The sequence below is a fragment of the Hyaena hyaena genome, unplaced genomic scaffold, assembly GCF_003009895.1.
Source record: "Hyaena hyaena isolate Hyena2069 unplaced genomic scaffold, ASM300989v1 scaffold_794, whole genome shotgun sequence".
Classification (NCBI taxonomy): Eukaryota; Metazoa; Chordata; class Mammalia; order Carnivora; family Hyaenidae; genus Hyaena; species Hyaena hyaena.
Window position 1 is genome coordinate 409,062 of NW_024081427.1, and position 15,569 is coordinate 424,630.

Here is a 15,569-nt window from a genome sequence, read left to right on the forward strand (position 1 = left end):
CTCAATTCCTTTGGATATTATTCAAATAGAATAATAAAACAAAGCCTTTTTGATCAGGTACATCTCAGACTTGGTAAATCCCATTTACATGATTCTGAGAAAGAATTCTTCATACATTCACACCTGGAATCAAGATGTGCTTTGTAAGTGGTTCAATGTGTTAGTGTTTCTTCTTCTCTCCAAAAGTTATGAATTTAATGATGTTACAATCTAGAGAGACTTGAAATCAAAGAAGTGTGGTTTAACAGCTTCTGTGACAGTGCAGGTAAAGGAAAGCCACAAAGTTTTTCCATCTGCTCTTAATATTTAAAATACAATTACCACCAATAGAGCACAGATGGATCCTGACTTACAATGATTTGACTTATGATTTTTTAACTTTATGATGATAGGAAAGCAATATGCATTCAGTAGAAACCATCCTTCCGGTTTTGAAATGTCACCTTTTCCTGAGCTAGTGGCATGCGCGGTGTGATTCCCGGTCATGATGCCCAGCAGAGGCAGTCATGGCAACCAGTCAGGCCACACGACCACGAGGGTAAACAACTGACACACCTACAACAGTCTTGTACCAATACAATGTTCTGTTTTTCACTTTAAGTACAGGATTCAATAAATTACACGAGATATTCAATGGGTTAGTATAAAACAGGCTTTGTGTTAGCCCGACTCTAGGCTGATGTCAGTGTTCTGGGCACATTTAAGGTGGGCTCGGCTAAGGTATGATGTTTGGTGGGTTAGGTGTATTAAATGCATTTTTGGCTTATAATATTTTCAACTCAACAACAGGTCTATCGGGATATAACCCCATCATAAGTTGAGGAAGATTTATTTTTACTGTAAAGCCAGGTATTGTACCATGTAATCTTTTAAAAATTCTCTTATTTACTCATCATTAGGATAATACTACAGAATGGGTAATCATACTAGTCTTTATTTTATAAATGGTGAAGCTAAAACTCAGAAAGGTTAATTAACAAGCCCAAATTCGCGCAGCTATTAAATGTCAAAACTGAGATTCAGACGCAGGTCTACCGAATGCTGAGGTCATGTTCTTCATCACAGTAAGACACTGGTGCCTGGTCTAGCAGCATGTTGGAGGCTTCCCACCTTCAGAGCAGGACACAGGGCGATGGTAGTGGAGTTTCCCTCGAACAGGCTATCCACTCGCAGGATAGGCACCATAGCCACCAACAGAAAAATCACAGAGACAGCATTCCCTCCACTGCTGCCCAGCCGTTGTCTCTGAGCAGCAATGTCAAGGCCTCTGCTGGCATCAGCATTACCAGCAAACTTCATGGCAGAGGTGTCAAACTGTCACTCCACACAACACCAACAGTCGCCAGCTAATATGTTATTAGAGTTTCACAAGGACCTGGACATCTACTACTTCAGTCTTCCGCAGTAGATGGCTATGCACAAAGCAGCCAGAAACTCAGCTCATGTCTCTACCTATCACTGCCACAGCCCACAGGGTTCAGGCATGATCTAATTTACCAAGAAAGGCAAATGTACTGATATTTTTTGCCTTTAACATATAATCCTCAGGGCGCCTGGATAATGCAGTCGGCTGAGCCTCCAACTCTTGATCTTGGCTCAGGTCATGATCTTGCAGTTACTGAGTTTGAGCCCTGCATTAGGCTGTGTGCTAACGGTGCAGAACCTGCTTGGAATTCTGTCTCTCCTTCTCCCTGCTCCTCGCTCACTTGGACGCAAAAATACACTCTCTCTCTCAAAATAAATAAACTTTTAAAAATTAAAAAAAATACATACAATCCTCTAGTAGGTATTATAGCTGATACTTAGTTCACTCTTTTTTTCCAAAGATATTGAGGTGGTTTTTTTTTCTTAATGTTTATTTTTGAGAGAGGGTGGGAGGGAGAAAGAGGCAGAAAGAGAGGGAGACAGAAAATCTGAAGCAGGCTTCATGCTGACAGCAGAGGGCCTGATGTGGGGCTTGAACTCACAAAGTGTGAGATCACAACCTGAGTTGAAGTCGGACATTTAACTGACTGAGTCACCCAGGTGCTTAGTTTATTCTTGACAAATTTCCCTACCTGAGGAGATGGCCTGATGTGCCTTGGAACTACTACTGAATTCTCCTCCCTGGTAGGCAGGAGGTCAGGGAAGTGGTGAGTAAGAAAGGCTCTGAGTCTGACTGCTGGTCTGGAATTCCCAGCTCTGATACTTGCCCACTGAGTGACGTGGGCAAGCACTAGTGCTATCAGTTTCTTGGTTTCCTCATCTATAAAATGTTGGCTAATACTGAGTTCTACCCAATATTAATATTATCAGTTATCACAGTACTGTCACAGGGCTGCTATAAGGAATTAATGAGATAATAGATGTGATGTGTTTAGTACAATATAAGGGACAGAGCAATGGTGGGCATTATAGACAAATATTTAAATGAACTATCTAGCCATTTCATTCAATGTACCCTGTTTAGTGTTCTCTGCTCACATATACAGTTGTCCTTAGAGTGTCCTATATTAAAAGAACACTTTCAAGTGTTCAAGATAGTTACCTGAACTGGATGGACCCAAATGGCCTTTACAGTCACTTTTCCAGAACCCACATTGGGTAGAATTCAAGTAAGTAACCCTCCCCATAGAACGGATCTTCCTCTGGGTTGGATATGCTGACTCTAAAGTTCTGAATGATATATATTTGGTATTTATCTAGTGCTGAAGTCACAAATTAACAAGCCTACAGCAACACAAATGAGTTAAGTACAAGAAAAATCGTTTCGTATAAGAAAAAACAATACAGTATAAGGAAAACAATGAAGTGAATGCCAAGATCAGTGGCAAATGCACTAATCCTGAGAAGTGGAAGACAATAGAAAGTGTCCTACCCAGGACTGGACGGAACTGAAGCCCAGCCTCTGTCTAAGGGGATAGTTAGTACTCAGCCCCAAATAATCATTGTTCATGGAAACGTAGGTCTACTGACACCAGATTTTCCTATTTTGCAAGTAAAATTTTCATAAAAATCTCCTGATTTATAAATATCAGCAATGAAATTCAAATTACTTTTTTTATCTTCCCCCAACCAGGACATGTGTGTCTTTATCTTCTCCCCCGCCTCACGCCGTGGATTAGTGTCCTCAGTCAGAGCATGAGCCCTGCACTGTTTCTTCCACACCCAAACAGAAAACCAATCCCTGCCATGGGGGACGTGAAGTCCCTCAAATACTTACAAACAGTTTAAATATTGGCACACTTCTTATGGGAAGGGAGATTCCCTAGCTGAAGGGTAAATAAAGGATAATTGTTAACAATCATTTTTTAAAGTCTCCCCTTTCACAGGAAGGAAAATGTGCCAGATCCTGCTCACATAGGAAGTGGTCCCAGATCCCATTCTTTAAAAAAAAAAAAAAAAAAAAAAAAAAACAGAAAAAGAAGACTATATATAAAATGGTGCTTCAAAACCCTTGATTTACCTCTTTTAACTTAACACGTGAGTTAAGCAGGAGGCTGCAGGAGACCATGGTATTACCAAATTATGCTTTTATTCTCCTTTGATGTGCCTGATGCGGCTTGCTTGCACATATTGGGGTATTTATTAAATGAACCCGGGGCCCCAGTTATTTATTTATTTACCAATTTCCCTGGCATTATCCAAAGCAAGGAGCAGCTGTGACTTCCCCAGTTCAAGCACGCAGCTGAACGTTTAAAAGGCCTGCCTTTGCCCAAGCTCCTGCCCACTGCAGCGTTACCTTCACTAATGCCTGGTAACTGGAAAAAGGGTGTCGGAGTGAAAGCTAGGCTCCCAGCTGTGGGAGGTGTGCTCTCCAAAACCTCTCCGCCTGTAATAGACTGCTTACTGATAAGCAAATGCAAAAGGCGCTGATTGTGGCCATTGGGAGCCTTGGACCCATGGCTGTCTCCTCAGTAAGTCAGAGGAAAAAAACAAAAAGGGGCTGCTACCTGCCCCACTCCTGCCCAGAGTCTGTGCCTTCTGATGCAGATGATACTACCTGAGAGAGCTCCTCTGAACTGGCCCAGGGCTGATATCCAGGAGGGAGGCACCAATATGGCCATGCTGATGGTTCAAATACGGACATGTTCATTCCAGTTGACAACCTCTTCCCTGAGCCTCACAAGTACCTGCCTGCTGGCCCACCCCTTCTCCCAGAACTGCCTAGAGCCTCTCATGTCTAAAGGGGATGTGGCACCATGGCCCTGGCACCACAGCATGTCCCCTGATTGGTGACAAGGCTACTTTCTGTTTGGCATCTATAGCATTCAGATTTGTTCAGTGTTTTGCCGTTACCTCTTCATTGGTCTCAGTTATTTCTCCTTATAGGATTCCAAGACAAATGTACCTTTTCCCAAATTCCTCTCTATAGTAAGCAAAGCTAGTGAAAGATTCCCATGTGGTTAAGTTTTCCACATTGTATTAATTGTCTATAGCTATATAATCAAACCCTCCAAAATATAGTGGCTTCAGACAACAACATGCATCATCTTGCAGTTTCTGTGAGTTGCGGGGATGGGTGTGGCTTGCTGGATACTCTGGCTCAAGGTATTTCCTAGCACCACGGTCATGGCACCAGCTCATCTGCAGAAGAATTACTTCCAAGTCCACATTGTTGGTGGGATGCCGTTTCCCATGGGCTATTGGTCAGAGGGCCTCAACTCCTTCCCGGCTGCTGGCCAGAGGCCACCTTCGGTTCCTTGCCACATGCGCCCCTTCACAGGGCAGCTCACAGCGTGGTTTCATCAGAGGTGGGGGGAGAGAGAGGGAGATCATTTAGTTTACCCCTCCCCACTCTAATAGGAGACAAATGATTTATTGTCCATAACAGGGACACCAGAGAGCATCTCCTACAAATTATATCCGACTTGCAAATGAATCAGATCCCATATACAATAGCAAAAATGTGTTTTAATTCCATTAATCTATCCAGAAAATTGTCACTTTCTCACTGGGCCAGGGACATGCAAGTACTGGGGCTTTTTACCTTCAGACAGATAAGAAGCCGCCATCAGAGCTGGTGATGGGAAAACAATGGGCCACTCTTAGGAACACATTTTTTTCTGCTATGAAAAGCTTATCATGGAACTTTCGTCTTCTCCCTTTTCATTCCTCCCACCACCCCCCTCCCACCACCCGCCCACCCCCGCTACGAGCAGAACTCAAGCACACATTATCCACTTCATGCACTGCCCCATGCCTTCCCAGGGAGCGAGAAATTGGAAATGAAACACACTATATGCAGATTGGTTTTAATCACCTGGAACAGATGGTGTAGAAAGTGGCAGGTAAGTGCAATTTCGAATTTCCTTTGGATGTTTCTTAAAATGCAGAAACAACAAAGAAATTAAATGGACTGTCAAATGTCAGTGTCAGTTCTGGCTTTGAACAGCCAGGCTTCACCATGTCTACACATAACCCTAATGCGATCGAAATCTATTTTTCCACTTCTCCGTTAATTAACTAACATTCGATGGGTGAAATGCAAGAAGATATACATAGAAACAAAGCAAACTTGCTTTACTCCTTGGCTGTGGGAGAATGGAAGGGAGCCCAGTAAATGCATGTGAGCCCAGCTCACCTGAGCTCTGCACTATAACAGGTAATTGCAATAAATCATCCTTTGCCCCGTGATCCCAGCCTAGTGAAGATTAATGGCAGTAGACACTAAAGCTGCCAACTTGGAAGATTTCCGTGGTGGTGGAGAGGAGGCTATGCGTAAGGAATGTGTGATAAAATGCTACGCTGGGACCATAATAAACGGGCTGGAAGGGAGCCGAGGTCCTCCTCTGTAATGCAGAGACATTAAGACCTGTCTGATTGTGATGACAGACAGGTATTTGACTGAGCACACTGGCAGCTATAAAAAAAATAGCTAAAAGCTAATGTCAAGATGTGATGTAGACCTGCCACCTGCCATCAGGAGTAATTATGGCCTGACCACTTGCTCGTAGGGAGGGCAGAGGAAACAATATTGTATCTGACTGCAACGAATGGGCTACGTTTGATTTGTGGCCCTGATGGCATGACTGGCCCCACTGTCACCCTCCGTGATGAAGCAGCAGAGCCAGACACTGCCAAGTGTCCTCACTGAAGGGGATTTGAGGGCTGACTTGCTTTCCTTCAGTCCAGTTAAGAGGAAGCTGGTGAAGAGAGGGAAAGGTGCTCTGGAGAGTTAACTGGATACTTTATCTTCAAAGAAAGGGTCGAGCTGGATGTATAACTAGAGATGTAGACATCAGTCCAGGAGCCCTTTCAGAAACACGGGTTTCACGAAAGCCAAGAGTTCTGCAAGGAACAGGCCAAACATGCTTCAGAAAACTGCACCCTGCAGACCCAGAAATAAAGCTTACCTTGTGGATGTCGACCTGATCCCTGGCATAGAAAGAGCAATTATTCACAGGCTTTGAACCTTTGAATGCTGTGGAAGAGCTGAGAAAAGGAGTTGAAGGTTGTGTAGGAAGGGGTCCCCAATTTGTTTGTTGGGGCTGCCATAATGAAGTACCACAAACTAGGCAACCTATGCAATAAAACCATCTTGTCTTACGGTTCTGGATGCTAGAAGTCTAAGATCAAGGTGTTCGCAGGGTTGGTCCTTCTACAAGCAGTGAAGAAGGATCTGTTCCAGGTCCTTCTGTGTACAGGTGCATGTGCTCATGGTGTTCTTCCTGTTTATTAGTCTGTCTCCACATTTCCCCCTTTCTTAAAGGACACCAGTCAGCCTGGATTACAGCCCAACCTAATGATCTCTTTCTAACTTGATTATCTCCACAAACACCTTATATTCAAAGAAGGCCACATTCTAAGGCACTGGGGATTGGTACTTGAGTGTATGAATGTGAGGAGAACACAGTCCAACCTATAATAGGTCCTTAGAGGAATAATTTACCTGGCCAAGTGTATATGGAAATAAAAAGCTCTCACTAGGGGCGCCTGGGTGGCTTAGTCGGTTAAGCATCCGGCTTTCGCTTAGGTCATGATCTCGCGGTTCGTGGGTTCGAGCCCCGCTTCGGGCTCTGTGCTGACTGCCAGCTCAGAGCCTGGAGGCTGTTTCAGAGTCTGTGTCTCCCTCTCTCTCTGACCCTACCCTGCTCACGCTCTCTCTCTCTCTCTCTCTCTCCCCTAGAAATAAATAAAAATAAATAAATAAATAAAGCTCTCACTAGTCTGCGGGGGAAACGACTAGGTGTTGTAGTTGAGGTCAGGTCAGTAGGTTGTGGTATGAGGCAAAAACTGCAGGTACATGAGGCAGATGTGGGTATGATGTCCATAGGTACAAGGATACAGGCAATGTCAGGCACTAGAGGGCACAGACCACTAGCAGAGCTCCAGGGAAAGCAGGCAACAGATATAGGGACCATCAATAGAGAAGACAGACTTTGGGGTCCCAGATCGCATCAATGAATAATGTGGAGCTAGGCTCTGAGGTAATACAAAAGGACACAGGAATCTTTTTTGGTGATGATGAGAGCACTTTAATGCCCTTTGGTTTGCCCCAGCTCAGATCTTCTGTAGTCAACTCCATAAAGGATAAGGTTAGTCATACAGACCCTGACCCTGCATGGGGGAGCACATCCTTATCTACCCAGAGTTTATCAGCTTAGTGCCTCTGAGGGTTGGGCATTTTACTAGGAGAATCTGATCCTCCATGAACTGGGTAGGAAGTTCCTTCAAAATCCTCACAATTCACTTCACGGAGGTATTTGTCCTCTGAGTCTTCCTGAGCACAAGGCAGAAGACTGATACATGGATTCTTGGCCAGATTTTGACAGTACTATTATGAATTAGGGCTCATATCACCAAAGAAACATCTGATACTCTTATTTTAGGGATAATTTAGATAAATTACAAGAGGGTAGGTAGAGAGGAGAGGGGAGCAGAGAGAACAACTCTGAAATGGGAAGAAATACAGTCACCTCATAGGGTCTATCACCTCCCATCTAATACTTAAATTTGAATAAAATATTATATTTTCAGTTATTTTGTCTGAAATATTGTCTTGATAACTCACTAGGAAAATGAAGATACACAGATATCTCACCTCTCAGCTATGACTTCTCAACAGTTTTCCAGGTAAGGAAAATCTGTCAAAGAAATTGTTTCCAGAAAATGAACGGTTCTGTTTTCATTAACTCATGACTTTTTAAGGTGTCCTTTAGGACTTAAAAGTTTTAATGTTGTCTCTCCCCAAAGGTGTTTTTAGGGTTTGAAGATGACATTTGAGCTTAAATCACTTCGGCTGTTAAATATTAAAGAGAAATATACAATTTCTGCCTTTGAGATAAAACATTCTTTTCAATAGTTCAAGTAACTAAAATGTCTAAATTTGAAACCTGGAAACATACTTGTCTATGGTACTCCATGGAAAAGAAATTCTACTGAAGGTGGAAAGCATCAGAGTAGATGTTTTTATGATTGCAAATATTATAAGGGGAACGATTAAGCATGTGTCGAGCACTTCTCTAAATTTCATATATTTTCTACTCAAGGATAGATTCTGGGTATGCATGTGGCCTGCAAAAAGCTCTTATTTCTTTGAGCAGGAAATTAAAAGAAGAAACTCTTGCCATAAGCCCCCCGAATAAATTCCCATTTATGTTTTAATTCAACTACTACTGCTACTACCTTTTAATACTTTTATTTATTAAGCACCTTCTATGAGCTTATTAATAAGCTTGGAAAGCATATTGATAAGCTTAATAAATACTGTTACATAACATCATTTCAAGTTTTCTTTAATTTGAAGATATGAGTGAAGCTCAGAGAAGTTATGTACCTTGAAGGGTGCCTCATAGGTAAGTAACCTGTGCAGTCACAAAAAGCCTTGCATTGAAAAGGACCTCATGCTTGGTTTAATGATCAGATGCCATTAAATTAAAATTCTTGCTAAGTTTTGAACAGTCACTCATTTTGCCCTGAGCCGCACAAATTACATAGCTGTACTGACCAATGTCCCACAGGCCTTAGGGGAGTGAAATCTGGATTCAAACCCAGTCAGCATGATGCCAGAAGACACCACCCTTCTGTTCTTATCTTGCTGGATTACATCTTTTTATCATTATCCTTTTTTCAAGAAGGTCTTAACAGTAATCATGTGATTATTTGGAAATAAAGACTTCATTCCTACGCATAAAACAACTACGTACTGAGTTAAAAGCATTATGACAAACTGTATTTTCCATAGATGCCCACAATATCTCCCATTCTGCATTTTCTGCTACAGCACCACCTTGCCACTTCCCCATCATGGAGTGGAATCTAATTCCCTTCCCCTTAAATTTAGGTCAGCCTTTCTGAATTGCCTTTGACCAATATAATGCAGCAAAGGTGACATTCTGGGAGGTAAAGGGCAAGATCAGAAGGAGACTCACAGCTAGCTACTCTTTCTTGGAATGCTAGCTCTTAGGAAGCAATTCGGGAACCCAACCCCCATGGGCTGTGGGAAGCTCAAGCCACATGGAGAGGCCACTCGAATACATGTAGGTACTTCAGTGGACAGTCCCAGCTAAACTCCCAGCCGATGGCCACAATCAACTGCCAGCCATGTGAGTGAGTCACCTGGTCAAGCCTTTAGATGGGACAAACACAAGAGCAAACCATCCAGTTGATGCCATGTAAGACAGGGTCCTCTTTAAGTCACAGTCAACCCACAGAATGATGACAGAAAATAGCAAGTTATCCTAAGCCATTACAGTTAGGAATTGTTGGTGCAGACATTAGGTAACCAGAATAAGTATTAAGACCCTCAAGTAATTTGATTCCTGATTTGTTGTTTTTAAATTTACTGGGCTTTTTTGTACTGACTCAAGAGTAACAGGTCTGTGTACAATGTATCAGTTGATTAAACAATAGAAGTTATTTTGAGTCCTTCAAGCATTAAAGTTCCATTTAGATGTTACTAACATAATACTCCATAAATGTGTTTATTGCCAACCTGTCATCTGCAGAGGCTAACACACTTCTGAAGGCTAATAACACAGTCTTCACACACACAAGCTGAGAAGAAATGTTCTACCAGCAAGGCCAGTTAAGTTCTAGTTCCAAAATTAACTGACCAACATCACCCATCTAAGAGCTGACCCTCACGATTTCATTTCTCTAGACTCATGCCAAGAATTAAGATGTCTCTTCAAACTCTAGTTAGTCTTCAAAGAAGTAACAATGCTTTTGTCTACACAACTATATCCATGCATCTGCCCATCCTAAGAAGTTGTTTCTGGAAAGAAGTTAACTGCAGAAAACTGACCAAAAAGTGATAAGGCACACGTCCCTTATTAGGTATTAATATTATTATTCTTCTGCTGTTTGGAAATTGTCTCTTAGTAAAAAAGTAGCAAATCTGCAAAAGACTTTAAAATAACCATTTCCCAACTACCTTCCTAATTCTACAAATTATCCTTTGTACCCACACACACATGCACTCATTCATTCATATGAGAGTGTGTAGTAGCATGCGTTCCATCTGGGATACGGTCAGGCTCTATGAAATATGTAGTGAATAGTGAAAAACACAAAAATCATTAAGTGCTTGAAAATGGAGAAAAATCCTTAGAAAATAATCTGATAATTTGCCAAAAAGCTTCCCTGATGTTCTAGAACCAAAATAAACGAAACCAATCTGCAAATTCTAGTAAATTTTATCAACTTTCCTATGTCTTATGTCTACCTGCCCTGTTTCTCTCAATTTTCAAAAATTGCATACTGGCCTTGTGGTAGAGCGTGCTATGTTTTGGTTATGTCTTGGGAGGTTAAGTTATATTCTGTGTTGAAAAATGATTAGATCTCATCATTCTAGTCTATTCCTTCCCTATGTAGATATCTTGACAAAATATTCCACTCAGAAGGTATCTAACCTCTACCAACCTAACTTATTTTCATATTTCTCCTTCTCTCTCTCTCACACGTGCATGCACACACACGCACACACACACATACACACACAGAGACTTCACAAATAAGCTTTCAATGCATTTTCTGTACATTTCTAGTCTCTTACTGTCAATGGGAATTTGTGTCTGGAATTAGGACCATTCACCATGAATTCACAAACAGCTTACACGTTTCTAAGTCAGCAACTATCAGATCTGTTGCAGAAATCCTACCAGACATGATTTCTGGAGGACAGCCAAGAGGGCTGAGAATCTGTTGCGAGTTAGCCAGACTGTTTCCATTAAGCACATCTGACTCTGCTAACATTTAAGATCATGTATCTCCCTAACCCAGAGCCTGTGACTTGCCAGCAGGAATAAATAGTACAGCACAGGCCCTGAGCCTGGGCCGGAGGGTTATGGTTTCTGAATAGAATCAAATCGTGGACTTGGACTTTCCTTCCTCCTAAGGGATAAAGATGATTCAGACTGAAGCAGCTGGGAAATATGGAAGTCATTAGCGGGCTAAACTGTACACAACAACCAAAGTATTAAGAACTCTCAGTAAACAAAATGACCAGCATTTCTGATCTCCTGCCCCCCAAGCTCCCTAAACTAAGAAACATGGCTAAGAAGACTCTTAGCGATCCCCGGATGCACTTCTCTCATTCTGCAGGTCAGAGGAGAGTACTCAAGATTACGCAGTGACTTGCAACCAAGCAAAAACTAGATCACAACCCTTCTTCCCTTTCCCCAGTGACTTTTCCACCACTGCATGCTGGCTCCTCCCTTCTTGCTGCTTCCCAGAACACCACTTCCAGGCCTTGCTCCCTGCCACCTTAGATTCTACCCACAGCTTAATTCCAAGGTGAGAATGACCTTGTACTCTGGGCCTTCCATAGGTCCTATGTGTTAAATTGGGGGAAAGGAGGGCTATATTCTGTTTTTCTATCTTCTGTCCTTCCCTGACCATTTTGCTTAATGACACTGTTTTAACATTAGTGGAGGCTACTATATTCATATCAGCCCTACAGTTAATTGAGTAGTGCAGAAATGAGCATTGATCTGTCCACTTCTCTCTAACGATCATCTCTTCTTTTTCATGGAGTAAGGACTACCCCTCCCTAAAAAGTGACCCGCAGACATGCATAGGGACATTTATTGGTTGTCACAATGACTGGAACAGCATTTTGTGGGTGGGGCCAGGGATGCCAAGCTCCCAGCAATGTCCAAGACAGTTCCTTACAGCAAATCACCTCGCCCAAACTGTTCAACAGCACTCCATTGAGGAAACAGCCAACTAGCTGAGGAAAAATCCTTTCTTCCTTTATGATGAATGGGAGGCACATGGGGGTAGGAAAAGCAGCAGAGTCTGGGGAAAAAGCAAAGGCTTTTAACACAACTCCCCCAGTGGTTACCTGGATAATTATGTTTTCTGAGTCTTTTTTTTTTTTTTTTCATCATAAAATAAGGACAGGGGCACCTAGGTGGCTCAGTCAGTTCAGGTCATGATCTCGTGGTGCCTGGGTTCATGCCCTGCTTCAGGCTCCGTACTGACAGCTCAGAGCCTGGATCCTGCTTCAGATTCTGCGTCTCCCTCTCTCTCTGCTCCTCCCCTGCTCACATTCTGTCTCTCTCTCTCTCTCTTTGTCTCAAAAATAAATAAACATAAAATAAGGACAAAACATATAATTCCTAGAGCTATTACAAAGATTAAATGACAATTACATAAAATTGTTAAACACCTGTTAGTGCAGAAATGCAGAGGATTTTATTCACCAGATTTCCCAAAGTCAGAAAAACAGAGAACGAGAACGCATGCTGCTTCATGGGAAAGCTTCAAGAAGAATATCCAGTAGGGACTCTGATTTAGACTTTTAATTATTTTCTATCTTTTTAATAAGTTTATTTATTTGAGACAGAAAGAGAGCATGCATGAATGGGGGAGGGGCAAAGAGAGATGGAGAATCCAAACCATGGACAAAAAGTGGGAACTAGAAAGAAATCGACAATGCACTCATATCCTCAGGTGTTGCGGGTTTAAAGCGTGGGCTTTGGGGTCAAATACATATCCAGGTCCCTCATGGTCTCACGGCCTCATCCTGGGTGTTTTAACTCTAGATCCCTGATATCCTCATCTATAAAATAGCAGCAAATGTAGTACTGACCTCAGAGGAATGTGCTGAGAAGGAATGAGACAATCCATGTGAATGTGCACTGCTGTTAACGGTATTTCATGTGCTCAATCAATGTCCACTAAAGTAAAAGGCATTACAGTGGATGTTACCGCAGCTGCCTACTGTGGTCACCTCTGATGGAATTAAGTTAGGATAAATCATGAGACGCAGAAGCCTGGCTTCGTATGCCCATTGATTCCTTAAATTTTTACTGCAATCCCAACACAGCATTTTGGGGGAATGGGGAATAGGACCTCATTAACAGAAGTTTTTGCAATCATGTAAATTTACAGAACTATACTGCTCTCAAGCCCAGAGAAATGACACTTGCTGTCTCCAAGATCCTGCCAGTGTCTGCCATAGTGTGAGTATGGCATTAATGCTTGTAAAAACAATGCTGTACATGGATTCTCTAGCTATTAAGATATTGATGCTGATGAATCTACATCCCAAAGCTTATATGTTAAAATATTTCCATCCTATTTTTTTAATGTGTATTTACTCTTGAGAGAGAAAGAGAGAGAGAGAGAGAAAGCATAGAGAGGGCAAAGAGAGAGAGAGGGAGAGACGGAGACAGAGGATCCAAAGCAGGCTCTGTGCTGGCAACAGAGAGCCCAATGCAGGGCTTGAACCCATGAACTGTGTGAGATATGACCTGAACCGAAACCAAATTCAGATGCTTAACTGACTGAGCCACCCAGGTGCCCCACATCCTATTTTGAAGCAAGTATGACAGACAAGCCTGAATAAAATGAGCCAACAATTTAGGGCCTCAGTATGTGATCATATGACCTTACAAGGCTCTTCCTTCCTCTAATGCGTACAGTTGTGCCATTGCACATGAATTGGCCATTAAATTATTTTACACGAACATAAAATGTCCTCTATACATGGTAAGAATAAAAAACTGAGAGAAACCTCAGTATCCAATCAAATAATGTTCTCTCACCCCTTTTATACTTATCTGGAGACTCCATCCATGGTGCTGTCCTAATGAGAAAATGATCTGGGGAGATGACCAGTATCCTGTAAACAAGGCACTAAAACACCCCCTGGGCTTAGCCATCAGGCAACATCCTTAGCCTATATGATCCATGAGGGTAGCTGTAGACTCTGTCCATTTGATTCCTTCCTGTATCCTCAGTGGGCAGCATAGTGTCTGGAAAGCAGGAGGTATGCGATAAATATTTCTGGCATCAATGCTTCCTTAACTCCAGCCTAGTTATTCTGAACCACACCCAGACAGGCAGTCTGGGCAGAAACATGGGCTCCTCACCAGGGTTTTAGGGGAGGCTGCTGTCGAATGTCATTGTTAAGGTGTTTAGTGTTTCAGCCTTCGGGAAAGAAAGAGCAAGGACTATTTTTAAACCCCACTGGCAAGAACTCTTGACATCTTTGAAAGATGAAAAGAAAGTTGCCAAGCAGTGAAAAGCAGTAATTATGCCAGACAGACACTCATCATTCTGACCAGGGATCTTCATTTAATTTACCTCAGTTAAGACTGAGTAATTTGTGCAGAGGAAGTTCATTCAGATTTCCAGTGAAATTTCAGATGGAAAGGATGCTGATGGCTAGTGAGGAGCCTGGATGTGGAAAGTTACAAAAAAAAATCAATATGTTTTGTGCTCTTCGTTACTTAAAACATTTCCCCCTATAGATATCAATAATAATATGAAACAGTAATGGAAGGAGATGTTTACAGAGCACTTTCTGCTAGGTCTTTCACATGTACTGTCTCCCTTAATACTCAGTAAGATACCACGAGCTAGATGCTATTGCCTTATTCGTTTTCAGTTCCAAAAAGCCTCATCATTCAAAGAACATAAATGGCTCCATGGAGATCTCAAGTGTGTTAAATGGTAGAGTCAGATGTTAAATCCAGTCTGCCTGATTTCAAAAGCTCTTGACAGCTAGATGAATTTCTAGTTGAGTAATGTCTTAAGATTTGTCTCCACCTTCTTTCTGCAAATTTAGATGAACATTTAGAAGACAAATAAGAGCAATCTGAATACTGCCGTGTCTATTTTTCTTTATTCATTTCTGTAACAAGTGTTAGCATGATCTAGACCATAAGGAGTTGCAACTACAATGACCTCCCAGGGCCTGCCTCACAGCGGGTCTCAGGATAGACAGACCAGAGTGGGGTAGCCATATTCAAAAAGTAAGAGTTTCCTTCCAACTCTTCCAACTGTAATTGCACAAACAGAACCGCTAAGGCATTTGCCATGAGAAACCTTCATCAAGTCACCCCCATCTCTGAGCCTCCTCCAGGAGTAAGAAGAGCATGCGCTTTGGGTTCTCCCAGACAGAAGGACTCCTGGGAACCCACCAGAAACAGAGACAGTAAGCTGTAATTCTTGGTCATTCCGCCTACTGTAGTGGAGTCATCAAGTGTTTCTGCATGCGTTCATATAGTACAGGGGTGGCCTGGATCCCTGCTGCCCAAAACAGCAGCCACCAGCCACATGTGCATATTTCAGTTTGAAACAAATAAAATAAAAAATTCACGTCCTTTTTTCACTAGCCACTTTTCAAGGGTTCA

At 42.2% G+C, this 15,569-nt stretch overlaps 1 long non-coding RNA gene across 1 annotated transcript; it reads right to left on the minus strand.

The window, feature by feature from the left end:
* Positions 1–11,993: 11,993 nt before the first annotated feature.
* LOC120221639 lies at positions 11,994–14,607 on the minus strand. The gene is made up of 3 exons (XR_005525851.1): positions 14,518–14,607; positions 13,977–14,186; positions 11,994–12,222 (listed from the first exon to the last, which is right to left on the minus strand). It is a non-coding gene; the product is annotated as an uncharacterized LOC120221639 (long non-coding RNA).
* Positions 14,608–15,569: the final 962 nt, after the last annotated feature.